The sequence below is a fragment of the Podarcis bocagei genome (genome assembly GCF_964188305.1).
Source record: "Podarcis bocagei genome assembly, chromosome: 5".
NCBI lineage: Eukaryota > Metazoa > Chordata > Lepidosauria > Squamata > Lacertidae > Podarcis > Podarcis bocagei.
In genome coordinates, this window is record NC_138129.1 from 65,449,841 (window position 1) to 65,471,154 (window position 21,314).

General features: G+C 45.0%; 1 long non-coding RNA gene across 3 annotated transcripts in view; it reads right to left on the bottom strand.

Moving 5' to 3' along the window:
* Positions 1-2,072: 2,072 nt before the first annotated feature.
* Positions 2,073-21,314, bottom strand: part of LOC308587498 — a 38,185-nt gene continuing 18,943 nt past the window's right edge. For 2 of the 3 annotated variants that reach the window (XR_014008412.1, XR_014008413.1), the window contains exons 5-6: positions 10,224-10,344; positions 2,073-2,209 (exon numbers count right to left, since the gene is read on the bottom strand). This is a non-coding gene — a long non-coding RNA (uncharacterized lncRNA). Of the gene's footprint in view, positions 2,210-10,223; positions 10,345-15,655; positions 16,669-21,314 lie in introns of those variants that run through there. The other variant, XR_014008414.1, reaches the window with a different exon arrangement.

Here is a 21,314-nt window from a genome sequence, read left to right on the forward strand (position 1 = left end):
GAGCCAAAACGTTCGACTCACAAGGCATTTGGGATCCAAGGTACGACTGCAATTGCTATCATTTGCATAGAAATACATCTCGCCCTATTGGGGAAGACAGTGACCTGTGTGCTTGCTCTGTCTACTGTCCAAATGCTGGCTGCTGACAGGTAGGTTCCATACCCCATTTCCCCTTCTGAGAGTCCTTTTCTTTAATCTGAGCTTGGGACTGGATAGCCCTTCTGGTAGAGGACACCTTCAAAGAGAGGCGTTTCCTCTGACAGCCCTTCAAAAAGTGGATTATTATTCTCTGTGAAATATGAAACATGACCACCCTAAAGGAGATGGAGGTAAGGGTGTGCGCGCGCAGGAAAGAGACAAAGTACCGTATTTTTCGCTCTATAACACGCAGATTTTTTCTCCTAAAAAGGAAGGGGAAATGTCTGTGCGTGTTATGGAGCGAATGTGTGGTCCCTGGAGCCGAAAAATAAGGCAAAAATCAAACCGCGCTTCAGGGAGAAGGGAGCTCCGTGATACAGGAAGTGGCTGCTTTCCTGCATTCTGCCTCAGGGTCTTACTGCCCGCCCTCTCTGTTTCCTTGCTGTGTTTGCTCAAACGGAACAAAGAGCAGGGGAAGCCCCTCCCCTCCAGGCAAGTAGAGAGGGAAAGCAGAGCGTCCGAACAAAGAGCAGGGAAAGCCCCTCCCCTCCAGGCAAGTAGAGAGGGAAAGCAGAGCGTCCGAACAAAGAGCAGGGGAAGCCCCTCCCCTCCAGGCAAGTAGAGAGGGAAAGCAGAGCGTCCGTCCTTCTATCCTCTCCCTGCTCCGGAGGAACAATGTTTGTGAAGGGAAGAGAGACTACAGGTTCGGCTAAAAATTCTGATTTGACTTCCTGCTTTTTGTTTTTGGAGACACACAGCATTCAAATATGCTTTCTTCCATTTAAAGAGGGAGAGAGAGAGAGAGCGCACGCTGGCTGGCTTGTGTGGGTGGGTGGGGGGAAACTTTTGCCTTCCTTTCCTTACGTTATAGCCCTCTCCTGCATTCTTAGCCTTCTCTGTTTTTCCTTCCCTCCCCACTTAAAATGTGGTTACAAAGCATGGATCCACATGGATCCTCAGGATCTTTGCATTGGGTCACCCCAAATTCACCATCAGAGCACACAGCATGTCCATGGCTACAGCCTGCCCCCCCAAAAAAATCACGCACCCACTGTTGCCTGGGGCTGCAATGGTGCAAAAACGTGGTTACAAAGCATGGATCCACATGGATCCTCAGGATCTTTGCATTGGGTCACCCCAAATTCACCATCAGAGCACACAGCATGTCCATGGCTACAGCCTGCCCCCCCCAAAAAAATCACGCACCCACTGTTGCCTGGGGCTGCAATGGTGCAAAAACGTGGTTACAAAGCATGGATCCACATGGATCCTCAGGATCTTTGCATTGGGTCAGCCAAAATTCCCCATCAGAGCACATAGCATGTCCATGACTACAGCCTGTCCCCCCCCAAAAAAATCACGCACCCACTGTTGCCTGGGGCTGCAATGGTGCAAAAACGTGGTTAAAAAGTATGGGTCCACATGGATCCTCAGGATCTTTGCATTGGGTCAGCCAAAATTCACCATCAGAGCACATAGCATGTCCATGACTACAGCCTGTCCCCCCCCAAAAAAATCACGCACCCACTGTTGCCTGGGGCTGCAATGGTGCAAAAACGTGGTTAAAAAGTATGGGTCCACATGGATCCTCAGGATCTTTGCATTGGGTCAGCCAAAATTCACCATCAGAGCACATAGCATGTCCATGACTACAGCCTGTCCCCCCCAAAAAAAATCACGCACCCACTGTTGCCTGGGGCTGCAATGGTGCAAAAACGTGGTTACAAAGCATGGATCCACAGGGATTCTCAGGATTTTTGCATTGGGTCACCCCAAATTCACCATCAGATCACATGTCTGTGGCCACAGCATGAAGCACAAAAATGATACGTCCACTGTTTCATTCAGAATATTTTTTCCCTTGTTTTCCTCCTCTAAAAACGATGTGCGTGTTATGGTCAGGTGCGTGTTATAGAGCGAAAAATACGGTACCTAGCAGGGTCCTTGCCTTCAGGCCCTCCTAGCAGCCTCCTTCTGTGAAACATCTGGCCAACCACTGTGGGAAGCTAAACGCTGGATGAGGGGGGCTTTAGGTCTGATCCCAGCAGGCCTCTTCGTAGGACTTCCAATTCTAGAACGTAAAGCAGTACAATGGAGTATGCAATAGAGTATATAAGTACATAAGTGATACAATTAATACATGTAAAAATTATTAATGAGACCATATTGCACTGTATTTTATTGGTTAATTTATCTCTTTCTTTCCTTTCAAATTATCCACATTCCTTTCCTTTGACATTATTTTTTTTCCACTGAAAACTTTTGAGATATGCTTCTCGTCTTTATTATTTGCTTTCGGGGAAAAGAACAAAACAATGCTCATGAAAAGAGGCAGTGACTCTCATAAGGCAGGCTATAGAAACAGGGGGATTCAAACACTTGATTATACCTACAGAAGAATGGTGCTGCCATTTGGCCCCCTAGGGACTTTTGCATTTAGAGTAAAAATGTTGAATGCTCTGCACAGCAGACCCCTTTTCGGCTTTGCGAAGCAAGCGCTTAATATCTCTGAGTCATGGAACACTTAAAAAGGTATGAAGCAATTAGCCAAGCATTATGTTAAAAAGAAAATCAAGTCAAACCAGTAATATTTTTCCATGGTTGCCAGGTTTTCCTTTTTCTTAGCATAGCTGGCAGCTGCAGGACAGCAGCCAAATGATCTGACAAGATGGAAGGCAAAACCAGTCATGGCAGCAGAACATCATGTATGCAAAACAGAGGTTGCCACCAAATCAAAGTGGAACATGGGTAGATAGGCTGATAAAATACAGCAGAAAGCCTTAAGCTCACTCTGTACGTGAACCCTAGAATATACAGCACAGAGGGGGCCCCTCCTGAGGGTTTTTTCCTCCAGGCTGCAGCAGGGAAGGAGGAGAGGGTAACTTTTCTTCCTGCAACATGTGGTGGGATTCTAGTAATTATCACAAATGCACACCCACTGGATGCAAATGGAATAATAATAATACCACCAGCACAACTGCAGGCACCTTTAAACTCAATTTCCCAAGGTGCCAAGGCAAGGAAACTCAGCAAAGGAGCAACAGGGTGGGAAGCAGAGAGACTACCATTTTTATTTTATTTTTGGGGGTAGTTGTTGCGCTTACAAGGATAGCGTGTTAGTGGCAGATTTATATGTGTGGACTTGACTGTCCACACATCGTTTCCTTCATTGGTTGTTCTGCAGTCCCTCCAAAATCTTGCAAAGCAAACAACTCCTCCAAGGCTGCGCCTGATGTCTGTCACTGGACTGAGACATTGCACATGCATCTGACATCTCCACCCTGGAGCAGCCCCCGCCCTGCCAGGCAGTATCAGCCCTGCGTGCTGCAGATAAGGCTGCAAGAGCATGGTGGCTGGATCTTATCATTTCTATAACCTTCATGATGTGCCAAGCATTTCACAGACTTTACTGTGTCGCACTTGCAACAAGCCTGTGTGACTGTTACTACCATTTTGAAAAAGGAGAGAGAGAGAGCAGTTTGGCCAAGGCCAGGCAGCAAAATGCTAGCTTTGAACCCGGATCCATGTCCACAAAACTCAATCTGCCAGCCCAGGCTCAGCTCTCAGGCAAGGTCCAGCAACCTTTTAGCCTGGGTATGTCTCTCTCAGTTCTCAGGCCAGCTCTCACCCCTTATATGGCCTGTGACCCACTGTAATCATGTGACCATTTCTGCCCTGCCCCTTTTCTTTAAAGGGCTATGTGCAACACAAGAAGCACAGGGGTCCCTTAGAACTTCAGAGGAGACAGCCAAATTACCTCAGAATCTCTCTTATTCTGAGTAAAACATTCCCATTTCTGTTCAAAGCTTTACATTTTTCTAAGCCCTTGGCTTCACAAGTTAATTTTAGCATGTTCAGAATCCCCCGCGTGTTAAGCATCCGTCCCATCTCATTGTTAAATTTCCAATACGTCAGCTTTTTAAAGAGCTACTTTCAACTGCTGCCTGTAATGTCTCATTGAAGTTACGAATGCATTTTTTAAATTTGCTTCTGTTATTTGCTTGATTGTGCTTCAGACTCCATCCCAGAATGTGTGTGTGTGTTCTTTCCATCTTCTAATTTTTATACTTTTGCAGATCTAAGATGCTCTTAGAGCCAGTGTGGTGTAGTGGTTAATCTGGTGAACCGGGTTCGCGTCTCCGCTCCTCCACATGCAGCTGCTGGGTGACCTTGGGCTAGTCACATTTCTCTGAAGTCTCTCAGGCCCACTCACCTCCCAGAGTGTTTGTTGTGGGGGAGGAAGGGAAATGAGAATGTTAGCCGGTGTGAGACTCCTTAAGGGGAGTGAAAGGCGGGATATCAAATCCAAACTCTTCTTCTTCTCTTCTTCTCTTTTCTCTTCAAGATTGCCAGATGTATTTATAATAGTGGTTACTTCAGAGGATAGCAGAACTATTCACATTTTTCTAGAAAAAGAGGCGCGTTCACCATGAACACCTCCCTCATTCTCTTATACAGTAATGGCAATGGCGCCCACCTGACAGGTGCTGGAACTGGGTTCCGGTGAGTTCCGGATGAAAAAAGCCTGGCACATGACCAAGTTTGACATCATTCTCATCAGCTTGGGATGGTGAGGAGGAGGAAATAAGTAGGCATGTAGATTAGAGGCTTTATGGTGCAGTGAAAAAGTAGGATATTGTGCCAGACAATGGAATGGTTCCTTTGAAATTTGACCAGAACACTGCATTCTACTGATTTCATGGTGGCTCAAGACCTTGGCAGTTGAGAATGCAAATTTATTTATCAAGACTTGGTGGGTAGCCACTGGCTAGTAAAGGCTGAAAATATGGTGCTCTGGCTAAGTCATTCTGTTATCTGGGGCATGATAACAGGGGGCTAGAAAAGAAGATGGAACTTAAAAGTCATCAACTGTAGACATGTTTACAGAATTAACCACTATTATAAATATACGGACCCATTAAAAAGTTGAGTAGAAGCTACTTCCCTCCCAAATATCCCACCTGAAACAAATCCATATAGAATTTATGGTGGGCGTACCTGAAAGTAATTAGGCGCTGGGCTCAGATTGTACAATATATAAAGTATAAACTCTGCATACATCACATGTATAATAGAGTACATGTGACTACTTTGATTGCAGTTACAGTCTTACAAGGAGAACAAATCCCAATAATACAAAGGGACCCTGCTGGTCTTTTATCAACAGCAGCAAAATTTCAATTACATGATTGCTGGAAATGCAGCCGGACACCTTCCATGGAGGAATGGTTTGATGAAGTATTGAAAATACTTGATACAAGAGAATTCTTGAAAAGTGTTTCCCCTTCCTAACACATATGGACAAGAAGAAGAAAAAAATCAGAGATGTTAAGTCCCATCCTTACTCTGTAACACGAGCACCAAAGTTTCAGAATGATTTGGGGGACAGACTGAGAGACTGGTGTTCTGATATGGAGTTTGGATTTTGATATCCCGCTTTATCACTACCTGAAGGAGTCTCAAAGCGGCTAACATTCTCCTTTCCCTTCCTCCCCCACAACAAACACTCTGTGAGGTGAGTGGGGCTGAGAGACTTCAGAGAAGTGTGACTAGCCCAAGGTCACCCAGCAGCTGCATGTGGAGGAGCGGAGACAAATCTACCACTCTTAACCACTACACCACACTGGCCCAGGGAACCCTGCTGAACCCTGAGAGAATTTGACCAGAACATTGCAGTCTACTGAATGCTGAACGCTGAGAGTTAATTCTTCCAAGATGGCTCATGTCATACTAAGACATAAATAATTATATACGATAAACACGAGAACTTGGGGGAAACGCTGCTAGAGCAGACCAGTGTCCCATATAGTCGAGCATCCTGTTCTCACAAATCAGATGCCTATGGGAAGCCTGAAAGCAGGCCATGAGCACAACAGCACTCTCCCCTCTTTTGTCATAAAACATGCAGTGCCAGCCCAAGGTATTTTGCTGCCTGAAGTGGAATCTACCGTAAGCAGTCCCCCAGAACCAACACTTCACAAAGTTTCCCTGCACTATTCAGATTTCAATTCCTCCTGCCTTCATCTACAGCTATTCCAGTGTGCCTCCTCCCACCATTACCACCTGAAGCAGGTTGTTTCCTCTTGTCAATGTGGCAAGGCTGCCTTCATTAAAGTGAAATTTCCCTCAGGTTTCGACTTTCTTTCTTCTGGAACTTTCTCTTTGTCTTGAAAATACAAAGCGTCACTCTAGCGACTTGAGGCTTTCCTGTCAACAACACCTGCGATGATTCAACTTCTTCCACCCATTTCGCCTCCTCTTGGGAATTTCACACCAATAAGCTTTAACTGTTAGAATTTTTCTGCAAATCATGCAGTGAAATATGAAATCTACATTGATTTGGGTGGTGCTGGTGGGGGGTGGATCTCTACACGTTAGCGGTTCATTGATAAGACTGATGATATTAGGAATATAACTATTGCAGGTGTAATTTTTCTTTGCTTTATAGCAGGGATGGGGATCCTTTGCCCCCCCCCCCCGATGTTCTGGACCTGCAACTCCTACCAGTCTCACCCAACATGGCATGTGGTCAAGGATGATAGGAATTGTAGTCTAGTACCTCAGGTTGTCCACCCCTACTTTAAAGAATTTAAAGAAGGCTGAGAATGATTTAATGTAAAACTATTTCTCGTTGGGTTGATAAACAGCTTTTGTCGGGATGTTTTTAATGTCTGATGTTTTATTATGTTTTTATATATATTTCGTTCTGTGTATATGCTGTAAGCTGCCCAGAGTGGTTAGGGAAACCCAGCCACATGGGTGGGGTATAATTAGACAAAGAAGAAGAAGAAGAAGAAGAAGAAGAAGAAGAAGAAGAAGAAGAAGAAGAAGAAGAAGAAGAAAGATGGTGAGAGTTAGAAGATTATGGTTTTATAATTAAAGAAGGTTACAAACTAGGAGGGCCAAAAGCCCCGCATTTATGAGCTTCCTGGCTGAAACAGCATCTCTTAACCTGAAATAGTTCCAGAGACTATTTCTGATGAGAGATATGCAAAAAGTGTCATTATTTAATTTAAACACTAGGCGGCACTGGGCTTATTTGTAGCTAGATGGAGGCCCACAGTTCTTGTGGCTGTTCTGTTTTTGTCTAGAAATTCTGACTAGTGTGCTCTCTAAGACTATTATTATTATTATTATTATTATTATTATTATTATTATTATCATCATCATCATCACCACCACCACCGTTATAGCATTAATTTCCTCCCTTTGTTTCTAAGGCGCTCAATGTAGTATACATGGTTCTCCTCTTCATTTCTTATCCTCACAACCAGGGGGGAGGGAGGCAACTGCACCCCCATCAAGTAAATCAATAAAAAAACTTAACTAACTGAGGTTCGTCCCCCCCCCCCGTAAAGCCTGCCCCCTAACATAAATCCTGGCTGTACCAGACAGACAACCACCATGTGATGTAGGCTAGGCTGAGTGAGAGACTGTGACTGGCCCAAGGTCACCCAGCGACCTTCATGGCTGAATGGGGATTTGAACCCTGTGGTCTCCCAGGTTCCAGTCCAACACTCTAACCACTACACCAGGGTGCATCTGCTTCAACCTCTGAGTGCTGCAAAGCACATTGGAAAGGGGGGGGGGGTTCAACGGGAAGGCTGAGATGAGCCTGTCACCTTCAGATGCCTGCTCCTCCCAACACACACATCATGGTATAAAGTATCAATGTGACAAAATAGGCATCTGGAATCACATATATCATACAGGTTAAAAGGTGTATGATAAGTTGCGTCTCCTTTTGGAGTGGCTGGTGGCACTGTTTTTCTCCATCTCTTTGTTCAGTTTAATTAGTTGTACCTTACAGTGCAATCCTAAATGGGGCTGGACTGGGTGCAAAGAGGTAGATCTTCTGTCATTCCTAAAGCCCCAGACTAGCGGGAGCCGGAGTAGGTGATATTGGGAGATCTACCTTAATTTTTAACTCCAAGCAGGTTTCTTTTGCAATCTCCCCAGCTGATTCCACTAGGGGCTGAATCAATAATTTACACCCGCTCTAGGTTGGTGTGGATTGATTCTGGGACCTCTTCAGGTCATAATTCAGCAGATTCCAGTCAAGCTCACCTGCCCCTGCAGAATGCACATTTCATTTTTTTATAAGATATTTATTAAGATTTTCAAAATATTACAAAAGAAAAATAGAAAAAAGAAAAATACAAAATAAAAATAATTAAAAACAACTCAATCTTTCCATTACTTATTTTTCATTAGCTTGTTTCCCGGACCTCCTCACGCCTCCCTTTTTTGTATTCCAATTCAATTTGTTGGTTCAGCAAATCCTTCCCCTCTTTGTTTATCCTAATCTTTAATCTTAAAATATTGTAACATTAAATCTTTACCTATTCGTAATCCATTTTTCATATTCCCTTATAGTATTGCAGCTAAAAACCACTTAGTTTCTATCCAACATCATTCTAACATTCATTAATTTTACAATATTTACAATATTTCTGTAAATAGTCTTTACATTTCTTCCAATCTTCTTCCACCGACTCTTCCAGAATGCCATTTCAGAGCCCCACAATATCGCTTGTGGTTGATCTAGGCTGGCCCTATTTCCCATGGTGTCTGTGTGCTCTGTGAGAGGAGCAGCCTCCCTGTCAACAAGACAGGGCTGCTGTTCCTAACTCTGTCCATCCAGCAGATCATTTTAATATTGCTCAACGTTTGGAACTGGATTTCTCCTATTGATGTTGCAAATCCCTTCCCTAGAATGAAGTGTCCATTAGGGACAAATCTGGGGAAAACTTAAGTAACTAGGTAGGGGTGTGTGTGGGTGTGTGCAGTAATTAGCATAATGTTTCAACAGATCAATCTGCAAAGACAAAAACTAGGGTTGGAATTAATGTTCAAGACAATAATTATTAGTCTGCGAATGAAAAAAATAGCCACAAGATGGCACTAGAGATGTAGGGGAAGCACTTCAATAATATGATGGCCCGTTTTAGCTTTTCATTTGTTTGTAACATTTTATTTTGCAGGATTTTCATGTGTGCAAAATTGGTGCACAAACAGTTTAAGTACCTAAGGTTGCCACTCTTGGGGAAAAATGGAGCTGTACCACAGAGTGTTTATCTTTATGCTTTGAAAAATCACATACAGTACCGGTACTTATTGCTCTTAGGTTTGAGTTTCTGTTTTTTTACCTTTTAGTGTTGGTTGTGTTATTTGTCCTGTGATATGCTTTTCAGAAATTGGTTGCACTTGAATTCTATTATCTAGAAGTGAAGTGTGTACGGGCAACAGCAGAGAGAGCAGAACCGTGCAGCGATTAAATTTCCAATAGTGCCGGACACTAATCCTTGGTGTTAGAACACGAGTGTTGCAACTACACAAGAATGTCTTCCTGTCGTTTGGGAAAACGTTGAAGCTGTTTGTAAATCCACAACTGGTTTTCTATCCTGTAGGAAGGAAGCCCTTAAAAAACACACTGGGCCTTTTTTTTTTTAAATCAATATGCTCCCACACCACCCCAATAATTTAGCTATCTTGTTGGCTTGTTTGAATGCCTTGCAAGTTTCTCTAGGCTGCAGTCCTATGAGTGAGCTCTGTTGACTTACTTCTGAGTAGACATGTATACTGAGATTGTGCTGTCTGTCCCACAGGCGCCAACCCTGCGCCAGCCTCAGCCCTTGCCCTTTGCACACTTGACTGACTTTTACCCAGCTGCAGAGTGCTTAGCACTTAGTAAGCTCAACTGTCTGACCAGCCAAGGGATAAAATACAAACATGTTTGCTCTGAAAACAAGAATATGCACATCCATACCCTTACAGATTTTTTGGACAGATGACTTGTGCCATCTGCTCATCCACATCTTTATTTAAATCAGTACAAGGGTCTGTCTTTCCTATATTCCCATCCACCTTCAGGGATCACTTTATTTTTGAAATCCCTTCCACAATCTGTGACATCTTTGCAAATCACACCTTCCTTGCAGAGGTGCCAACTTTTCAGCTGACCCCTGTAGCCCTCCCTTCAACAAATATTTTTATCAACAGCAGTTAGCAGGTGATGATGTTTACTTCCACACCAGGGCAAGAGACAGGAGAAGGACAGGCCTCTTCCTTCTTGATGCCATTACCTGATCTGCTGTGATGTCACAGCAATGTCAGAGGTCCTCTGGTCCCCATTGCCTTGACTGCTCTCTTCTCATGTGCTGCTTCCACTTCAGCTCTACGAAGGCATTGCTTTTCTGCAATAATCTGAAAACCAAATCAAAACCATTGTTCCATGACTCAACACAGAAAGAGTAGAAGTTATATTGCTTGATTTTATATTGCTCTAATGTTTCCATATGAATTGTTGCATGATTAGTTTGATTTCATGGCCCATCTGCGCTGTATATTTATAGCAGCATCATACCCCTTTCAGCATGGCTTCCTGGGAGCTGTGGTTTGTTAAGGGTGCTGAGAGTTTCCTTCAAAGAGCAACAGTTCTCAAGAGTTCCCTGGAAAGAGGGACTGACTGCTAAATAACTATATCTCTGTGGGGGGAAATGGAGGTTGCCTAACATCTCTCCACCTCCAAAAGCTCAATAACAGATTTACACTTTGGGGATATGTTCCATGTAGGTGGGGACTTTTAATTTCTGGCTTTCTCTTGTTCTTCCACTGCCTTTTTAAACTGTAAAATGGTGCTGCTTGGATGCTAGCCAATTAAGATAAGCTTTGCTAGGTTGCCATCATTATGGTTCAATTAAATAAATCTTAGTCAGTACATCACCAAATTGATTGATTAAATTCCCACTAATTGTACATCTGCAGAAAAATCAATAATCCTCATTTAAAATGCGAAGGTTCCCCCCCCCCTTGACAAAAAAGGGCTTTTACAGGCTTCCCCAAAGTGAGGGATCTAGGAATAAGGTGCAATTACTGCCCCCCCCCCAATTGTTTCATTATAGCAACCCATGTTCACACAATAATAAGCCTAAGTGATAGACTACAGTCCAGCTCGGGCTGTAATATACAATAAATCATGAGCAAACCACATGGAAGAGGTATGTCTTTAGGGCCTTCCAAAAGGCTTGAAGCATGGGAAACCACCACTGATCCAGTGCAGGAAGTCCCAAGGCTATGAGGCCACCACAGAAAAGGCCCTCTCCCTTTTTCCACCAGGAGACCTATCTTCATCATCAGAGCGAAGGAAGCCTGGATCCTTGATGGGCCCAGCATGCTATTTCCACGCCTCTGTGGCTCTGATAGCAAGGTAGTTGAGTTCATGCCTGAGGATCCTGTCACCTTGCCCAAACCTGCTTGTCCCCACATGGAGTGGCTTTACCCTGCTGGACCACAGCCTAAACTCCCGTGTTGCCTACTGGGCCAGGGGTCGAGGCCATGAAGAGCTGGGGATTCATTCGGCTGGCTTGGGGAGGGGAAGCCACATATAACCGGGGTGGAGGAATGTTTCATTTGACTGAGAGAATTTTAGTATATTGACTTGCAGCCCTATAACTATTTATTGATCACACTCGAGCCTATTCTTGCTTTAGAAATTTGAACGGCTTCCTAGCAGATCTCCCACCCATTAGCTGGATTCAGTCCAGACCTCCTTAGCTTCACCACACTACTATAGGATTGGTGTTCCCAGACCAGGCACTTGGCTCAAATCCCGGCAAAACATCTGCTGCCATAGGTAATCTGACCCCAAAGATCAGACATTTTTGACGCTGTATTAAGTAGCAGTGATAAGAGGAAGGCAGCAGCTAAGGCCGGGGAGGGGGGCCTGAGCAGTGCTGGTGCCATCCACTAGAATTGCCAACTTTAGAGCTCTTGTGCTTTTCAGAGCAGGCAAAAATTCAACAGGTGCAGCAAGCTTTCACAGTAGGCAGAGGAAGCAACAAGGGCAACATTTCTGGCTGTTGTGAAGCTGCAAACCTTGAGTATATGGGTTTCATTTAACTAGTGCTCCTTGCCAGAGCTCATGAAAACAAATCCTCTGGCCAAGGAGATTAGCTATGGCAAGCAGTCCTGGCTTAAGTTAAGCCCTGGACATGAGTTGGGGGCAGAGAGGTGAATATAGCTTCTAGCAATCTCCCCCCACTCAAATGAGCAGCTGCAAGGTCTCTCTATATTTCTCTGTCTCTCCCCCACACAGAGAGACACAGAAAAAGGAAAGTGTGTCTTATCTCCAAAGTAGAAGCCATGCTTGTGTTTTATTGTGGGTGTATTCTTCAACTCTTCTTGACACAACAACAGTGCATTAGTGGCAAATTTATTCTTCTTTATCACTTGTTATGCGACGCTTCCCCAATCCTACCACATTTTGCTGTCCGGAGGAGTTGCAGCACAATAAATGTAGGACGACAAAGAGAAAAACAAAAGCCCCTCAGACTCAGAACATTGTGGCAAGAAAAGTTATGGAACTTCCGAAGGAAGTTGCAGGGTCTGCACTGATTGGAAATGAAGTTGTATGATCACCCCAAAACGTCTGCAGGCACAAACAATATTGAAAGAAGATCATAAGCACAAATAATCATAATTTTAAAAAGGATGCTTGGAGGACTCCTGTTCTGTTTCTGGGTAGAGGCCAGTTCAGGTGAAATTCTGTCTTAAAACAGTTAGGTTACTTGCATACGATGCATATAATCCTGGGAACCGTATTATGTTGAGAGTGTTGGTTGTGGTAGCTCTATGAGAGGCAAACTCTAGCTCCTGGGGGGTCTCTGGAGAAAGTCATGTGCTTTAATTGTATGACGTGGGTGTGATCTTAAAGGCACAGCATCTGCTTCCAGCCCTTCAGCAACATCCTAGCACACCTCATGGGGCGATGGAAGGGGAATCAGCCCTAGGAGGTCTCACTTGAGCCAGAGATCCCAGTCCTCGACTAGGGTGGGCAGGTGAAAAAGAGGACAGGGCAGCGCAAAAGAGGGAATTGCACCTGGTGAAATTCCCTCTTCTACACAACTACCAAAGGTGCAGGGAGCCCAGCTCTCTTTTTCACTCGGCTACCTTACCCAGGACATAGGTTTAGAGGGATGGGGGATTTTCCATTTCAGTTCCCATCTGTGAAATGAGAGCAACGATTTTTACCTAATGTAGGAGGCTATTAGGAGGAGGGAAAACACAAGCAGGATAATAAAGCACTTTGCAAAAACCAACGCTTCAATCCTATGCACACCAACCCGGGAGGAAGTCTTGTTGAGCTCAGCAGGAACTTGCACCTGAGCAAACATACTTTGGGCCTTGCTGCACTTTACAGTATCTCTCTAGGTTTCCCTGCCGTTTCTCTTCAGAAAACTTTAAAGCTTCATCCAGACGTCAGGAAGTTGCTTTGGCAGGAATGAGCAACACACTCTTTGTCCTGCACGACTCAAAGATGTCCTCATTCCACACAGGCAAAAAAAAAAAAAAACAACGCTCTTGCCTCCCTTTCCCATCCCAGCAGGCCTTTTGAGCAGCAGTTTCCCATGTTGTTTTGTTTGCCTTGGAAATCTAGCTGGACGTGGGGGCTGACACAGACAAACACGCTGGTAGGTGGCTGCAGTTCACCAGAAACATTTTGTGTCAAGATCACCACAGGGGAAAAATATCAAATGGCAGAGGACAAGGATATTCTGTCAGCCTTTGTGCAAAACTGTGTTACTTTTCCCCAAGGCTTCAGCAGCTAAAAAGGGTGGACCAGAAAGCAGCACGAGAGGAATGCCTTGTCTCCAATGGGTGCCACTTGTGGGATGTGAAAGGATATTGTTCAATGGGCCAAGAGCTCTACTTGAAACACTGTACCAGATGACCTTTCAGGAACATGAATAAACATTCTGCTTAAAAAAGAAGGAGAAAAACTTTGCAAGCTACAACTTGGAATGAAATCATATAATCCAGGCTCCAGCCCAGATTGTGGATAGTGGAGAACAAAATATCACTGCAAACAGCAGTGCCATTTTTAGTTCCTTTCTCTTTAACGGCGGACACTTTGGGTGCCACAGGAATTAAGGAAGTGGCAATAACTAACTGCCTGTTATAGTTTAACTTTCTTTCCTTTTTTTGCCTGCCTGATCAGGACAACCAAAATACCCAACCGTTTTTTGTCCTTGAAAAACGTACCAGGAAGTGCAGGTTTGCTTCAGCTTTGTACAGTCACTCCCTTCCAGGAAAAGCAGAGACTCTGCTTCTGCCAAGTCAGTCTTGCTCTTGCCTCATTAAGTTCCTGAGCAACCTTTTCCGAGTACCTGCTGTGGTTTCTCCCCTCTCTCTTTCTGCAGAGGCCAATTATAAGCAAAGGCTTCAATGGCAATTGGAGGTTGCAGAGCAGTGCAGATCGCAGAGGCCAAAATACTGCAAGCACTTATGTAAGCTTCGTTCTGTCGAAAGCTGTCAGTTTATGCTCCTCACCAACCTTCCATAAGGAGCAAATTAGATATGGCAGGGGTCAGCAACCTTTTTCAGCCAGGGGCAGGTCCCTCAGACCACGTGGTGGGCCAGACTATATTTTTTTGAGGGGGGATGAATGAATTCCTATGCCCCACAAAGAACCCAGAGATGCATTTTAAATAAAAGGACTCATTCTACTCATGTAAAAACATGCTGATTCCCGGACTGTTTGCAGGCCAGATTGAGAAGGCAACTGGGCCGGATCCGGCCACCGGGCATACCCCTGAGATATGGCATTTACCTTGCATCCATGCAAAGATGCACTTGGGTTGCAATCCTAACTATGCCTGCTCAGAATTCAACTGCTACTGAATTCAGTGGGACTTATTCCCAGGTAAGCGGAGTTAGGATTGCAGCCTTAATGCCGCTTATGCGATGGCCCTGTGTGCGCGCGCTGTTGTCCAACATTTTGTCAGTAAAATTATCCGCATCCACCCTGGTAGCTCTTGTCTTATATTCTGCTGCATTAAAGGTGCAGATTTAGGACGACCATGTGAGTGAAGACGACACCCATCTGCTGAAATCCCTTCTGGATAACTATTAAAGGTTCAGAAGCTTTGTCCTATTTTCCATCTAGCTCCCTCCCCCTCCAATTTTGGGGGTCCCAGCACTGGTGGGAGGAGACAGCTCTCCCTATGTTTCAGCACTGGGCCAAACCTCTCCCAGCTCGAAGGATTCATCCTTCTGAGAATTTTACAGAATGACAAATTCCACCCAGTTCAATTTTTCATGTCTTTGATGCACTCTAATGAGAACAACCGGAGAGAGGGAGTTCAGTCAGCCCAAAGCATTTCACTGCCTGAACTGAAGGACAAGATGTCTCTCCCACTCCCAATTCATGTGCAGAATCCAGCCATCCTGGCAGGTGAATCTCATTTCAAAACCTATTTCAGCATCTTATTTCAACATTCGCAGATATTGCAGCCATGTGCAGACCAAAACAAGATTAACACATTCTTTTGCCTTGCTCTTTCAATAGACATGACACCGTTCATCACCACTCAGCTATGTATGTAACTTGCTGGGCCAGACCCACTCTCAGCCTGACCTATTTCACAGGGTTCTTGTGTGGATAAAATGGGGGAACACAGGGAAATGCCTTTCACCAAGTCAGACCAGTGCTCAATACCGTCAGACGGGCAGTGGCTGGTTCGAGGCAGGAGTCCTCCCCAGCTGTATTGGGAGTGAGGATTGATCTTGAGACCTTTTTGCGCGCAAAGTAGCTGCTCTGTCCCTGAGCTATGGCCCTTTGGAACCTTGCCTTGAGTTTCTAGGGGGATATAAGTAAGATACTTGCAATGCTAAGTGACTAGTAAGGGGAAGTATCCAGTGACCGAGGGGTCGAGTTGTAGGGTATGAGTTGCCTTGCACAAAAATGCTGCTTTAGTTGCCGCAGCACAAGCCTTTGTTTACACCACAGCCACTGAAGCAACACTATACAACTGACCTGCTGAGATGCCACTCAGTTAAGGGAGGACAGCACAAACTGTGCAGGCCTAAACGGGTCAAACCCTTTGGATTCCCAGCAACGACCCTGATGGCAGCCTTGCAGGGCCCCTCCCAGCCCCTCATATGCCGTGACCTTTTCCAGCCCTTGCTCTGCAGGTTCTTGCATGCATGCTGACCACAGGGCTTAGTCACCAAGCTCAGTGCGGTGGTCCTCCCTCATAAGCAGCGCAGAGGGTAAACAAACAAGCGGCAGAAATTATACTGCGGAGCGCCCTGGACTGGCTGCTCCCCAGCACTCTGCACGGAGCAGAGCTTTGCAAGCGACGGCAGTTCATGGCGTAAACAAGCCTCCCCAGTGGACTGCCTTGACCCAGACTTTGAGGAAAGCAGCTGGCCAACTGCCCGTGCTCTCATGTTCAGCCACATGGCCCAGGAGCAGCCAAACAGGCGGAGAGGGTTGCATTTTCCCAGCTGTGTGATCCACTCGCTGCGCTTGGCCAAGAATCCGCATGCAAGCCCAGCGAGGGGAAGAAAGGAAGCAGCAGCTCCAGCTCCATTGTGCTCCCCCTGCAATAGAAACCAAGACTCTGCAGGTTGCCAGGTGTCTCTTTATTTTAATAGGCATTTGTAATGCTTGGGAGCTGGTTTCTCTTCCAGAATATTACAGCAATTATTGCTGCAAGATCTTTCTGGTTCAGTCAGTCTGCCAGTCTGCAGAGAGAAGGATAATATCAGTCTGGGGGCTTGGGTCTAGCCTGTTGGCCTCAGTTGCTCACCCCAACCCCCCTGTCATAAACCTTAGCGCCTATCTAGGTATCCTTTATATTGCACATGTATGATTATTTATGCTCATGAAGGCTATAGGAAACCCCACTTTCAACACCGTTTGAGCCTGCTAAAGTTTCAAGATAGACATACTGCTTCATTTCCATCAGCACCTGTTGCGTAGCTTCTTGCTGAAATTCTAGGGCCTCTGAAGACATATTTTTTTATTCCTGGTTATATGTGCTCATGATGGTATCAGGCCAGTCAAATGCAATCCCAGTTTCAATGCTGTTTGCATCTGAAACTGTTTTGGAGTAATCGCATGGCTTCCGTTCCAGTCAGTGCATATCCCGTAACTTGTCGCCAAAATTCTGTAACTTTTTGTTACCACACATGTTCTGGTTTTGTGTTTTGTTTTGTTTTTAAACTTTTTGGCCTGCTTTTCATAGAATGGTAGTATTGTAGAGTTGGAAGGAACCCAGAGGAACATCTAATCCGACCCCATGCATTGCAGGAATCTCAACATGCGGTTCCCCATCCAACTGGAAACCATACCGGACCCTGCTCAGCTTTGCAAGCTATGCTAGTTACTGCTGTGCCACTAGGAGGACATAGCGCTATAGTTCAAGACTGCACCTCCAGACAGCAACAATGCAGTAACATCGTGGAAGCATCGCAGAACAAATTAGGAAGAGAAATGATGTGTGGACAGTCCAGTATAAACCCACTGCTGATGCACTATTATTGCATCAGCTACATTGTGCAAAATGCACCTGCCAAAAAAAAACATTCTGGAGTGGCCCGTTATGCACACCCCTTAATTATCCCCTTGGCTTTCTACTTCTCACCCTGTGCACAGCCAGTTATGTTCTAAGAGGGGTCCAACTCATTCTCGCCCTGACAGCTCCCCATTGCTCAATATGCCCTTTGAGTAAAGGCAGCATTCCCCCTCTAGCAAGGCTTCCTTCCTGGGCAGTGAAGCTCCTGGCAGCAGCTCCCGTGCATTGCCAAGCAAACAAAATGTCCTTGGGGCATTTTATTCAAGCTCTGCCATGACGATGCTTATTCCTTGGAAATCCAGTGAGGTCATAGCCGCTGGAAATGTCCAGCAACAACTTGGTTACGGATTATTTATTTACCATCAAGCTGTAGTTATTGATTTCAGGATTTTGCATGAGCCAGGGTTACTGTGAGCAATGTGAGAATGGAGGGGAAAGTGTAATAAATTCCTATGTTTTCCTGACTTCTTGTGAACCGCAGGGCTACTGGGCAGGGATTGGGCTGCTAACATGCCTAGGACACTGCAGGAAAGATACAAATGCTAATAGCCAGTAGTGTGGTAACTGGACAGTGTAGTGTACTGGTTAGAGTGTTGGGTTAGGACCCGGGAGATCAGGGTTTGAATCCTCACTGAACCTTGAAGCTCACTTACTGAGTGACTTTGGGCCAGCCCCTGCTATCCTACCTCACAGGGTGGTTGTGATGGTAAAATGGGGAGAGTGAGAGTTGTGTACACCAGTTTGAGCTCCTTGGAGGAAAAGATAGGTTATTTAATTGCATGGCATAGTGTAACTTTACTTTTTTATTATTAAAATAGATAAAATAACCACCCTGGGTTACTTTGTGAGGCTGAAATGTAAAAATAAATAAAAACAACTGTGCTGTTGAAAATATTTTGTATTGGTTGAATTCGGGAAAAAATAATATTGCAACCTAGACGCTAAAAAAAAAATAGAACAAGCCCCAACATTGGAGGACGGGGTGGGCTGTATTTAATTTCCTCTCTGGGACCCTGCAGAAAATATCCATTCTTTCCTCTTTTGTATGGACATGTTTATATAGGAGTGGAGCACAAGGCTTTTACGCTGCTGTGACGTGTCTAAAAGAGGGAAACTGTGCGGTTGGGGCAAAGCTGTAGAGTCAACAACAGGAAGGATGCAGTACGGTGACTGCAACACGGGATATAGTCGAGAACTCATGGCGTGGAAGAAACTGGGCTGGCAGCAATTGCATCAGTAAGGAGGGTTTTTTTTGCAGGTAGGTGGGGAGGAATAACCCATGAAACAGGAAGAGAAACAGACAGAACTCGTTGTCCCCAGTAAAGAAAATAAATAACAGCTCCCTTGTACTCTGTAGGTATCTAATGCGTCAAGACTTCAAGAGTGAGCTTTCAGAGACGCATCTTGCTTCAAAACCAAGTTGCACCTTTGCATCTTGTATGTTTAATACCACTTTTCTGTTAGTCAAATAGTTCATTTCTAATTGCTTGCTCGATTCATTAGGCAAGCCAGGACATAACCTAAGAAAGGGGTCGCCCAAATAGCACGGAAACCTCACATACATTTCCTCAGACATGATTTTCTTCTGGCAGTTTCTCTCTACCCCCACCCCCCACAAGCGTCATTTCTCACAGAACAAAAGAGGGTTTGCAGGCCTCATGAAGAAGGGAGCTGTGGCTGCTGCTTCCACTAGTGCACACTGCTCTCAGGGAAAACCCACACTAGTTGAAAAATTTCCTTCCTGCAAAATGACAGGCCTGCAGTTTACTGACTGTGGAAATCTAAGATCAATGAAGGAAAGAAGATAGCAAGTTCCTGTTGGCCAGAATGGATAGTGTCATCAACAGCCCAACTGGGACACCCCCTTTCTTTTTAGCCCTCCCACACTGACTGCCCATTTCTCTGGTAAACTGTCTAAGAATACCAAGGTTGCAGATTTTTTTTGGTGATTTTTTTTCATAAAAAATGTTGAGGGGTACTCTCATTTTCCTACTCATATTGAAATACTGCTCCTCAATGAGGCCAAACTTAGAGTCACAAAATGCTCAGGGGTATGCGGACCCCTGTGTCCCCCCCAGAAAAATAGCACTGGTTGCAGGTTTGATCCCCGTTTGGGACAGCTGCATATTCCTGCGCTGCAGGAAGTTGGACTAGATGAGCCTCAGGATTCCTTCCGACTTTACAATAGTATGGTTCTATGATTCTAAGAAATGGAGCCTTCCCATTAACATCTGCATAGCAGCATACAGATGTGTGTGTGTGTGAATGAACTCTTGTTCACCTCTGTACAGTACAAGACACTTCTGAAGACTCTCATGCCAGTGTTTGATCTACAAATCTAAAATACGCTTCATGCTTTTTATAGGTATCTAGGAATGTAGCAATTGCTTGCTCAAATGCTTCTGGAAACAGAACAGGCGTGAAGTCTGAATGAATTTGGCTCACAATGAAAATAGGAAAAAGAAACACTGGTTTGCAGTATCTGCCTTGTTCAGTCATCACTCTTACTAAACTGGTTTCCATTATCGGCTCCTCTGCCAACGTGACTGTTATGTACAGTCATACCTCGGGATGAATACGCTTCGGGTTAAGCATTTTTGGGTTGTGCTCTGTGGCGACCCGGAAGTAAAGGAGTGCGTTACTTCCGGGTTTCGCTGTGCACGCATGTGCAGACTGTCAAAATGACGTCACGTGCATGCGCAGAAGCGCCAAAATGTGACCCGCAGATGCGCGGACACGGGTTACCTTCACTTCGGGATCCGAACGGGCTCCGGAACGGATCCCGTTCGCATCCCGAGGTACCACTGTACTAAGCTTGGATCCTAGACCAATAGGCAAGTAGGATCCTAGAATGCAACAACTGATTGGCCTTCAGGAAAAGACCAATCAGGCTCCAGGAGGGAAGCAGAATCAGCCAATCAGACGGGACTCATTGTGTAAATAATGTATATAAAAGCCTGAGGTTTGGGGGGCAATTGATTCACTTTTTTACAAGCTGCAATAAAGAGCATGAAATCACTACAGGACTCCGAGTGTATTTCAGTGACATTCCCTCTTGGAGCAGATAGTGGTTTGGGGGCACAGTTTAATGGGGGCATGAAGCAGGGCTTAAAGATTCAAGCCACAGTTTCCTCACCCCTGAATTAGCCTGATTCACAAAAGCCCTGAAGAATATAATATGATGGACCAGATCCTCTTGGCCATGGTGATTAAGGTTTGGCCAGCTTGACGTTCTAGTTTCTATTTTTAACTCTTATGTTGAGCAGTCCACAAAAGTGGGAGATGGCTGGGTTGTATCTGTGTATGCTGTGTTGTGTCTTGCTAGTTAGCATGAGAAGGGGCTAAGTCCACAGAGCTGTACTGCTGATAGGCAGCTAGTCAAACCACAGAAATACAACTGGTAGAGAGGGCTCTGTGTGATGTCATTTTCCCTCCTCTCCTAGAATGGAAGGAGCACAGAATACTTCCTGTTCCCCTCTCTCTTCCTTTGACCAGCATTGGATACAGACATGCCTCCGCCTGCTCCAGTTTTAGGCCCATGCCTGAAGCTGGTTATACTGTAAATATAAATATTTTGCCTGCGTAGTTTTTACTGCTGCCATTGTTGTGAGCCAATGCATAATTATAAAGTAAGTAAATCTTATTTTTAAACTTACTTTACAAGCTCTTGCCTGATTCTTTGTTAAGCGGGGTAAGAAGGGGGGGAAACCAGCTTACTTCATTAGCTGGACTTGCTCAAAGCAAGGCTTTACAGCCTAATTCCTTTTAATTCTGCTGCCAACAAGGATGGAATTTTGAAACTCTGTTCAACCC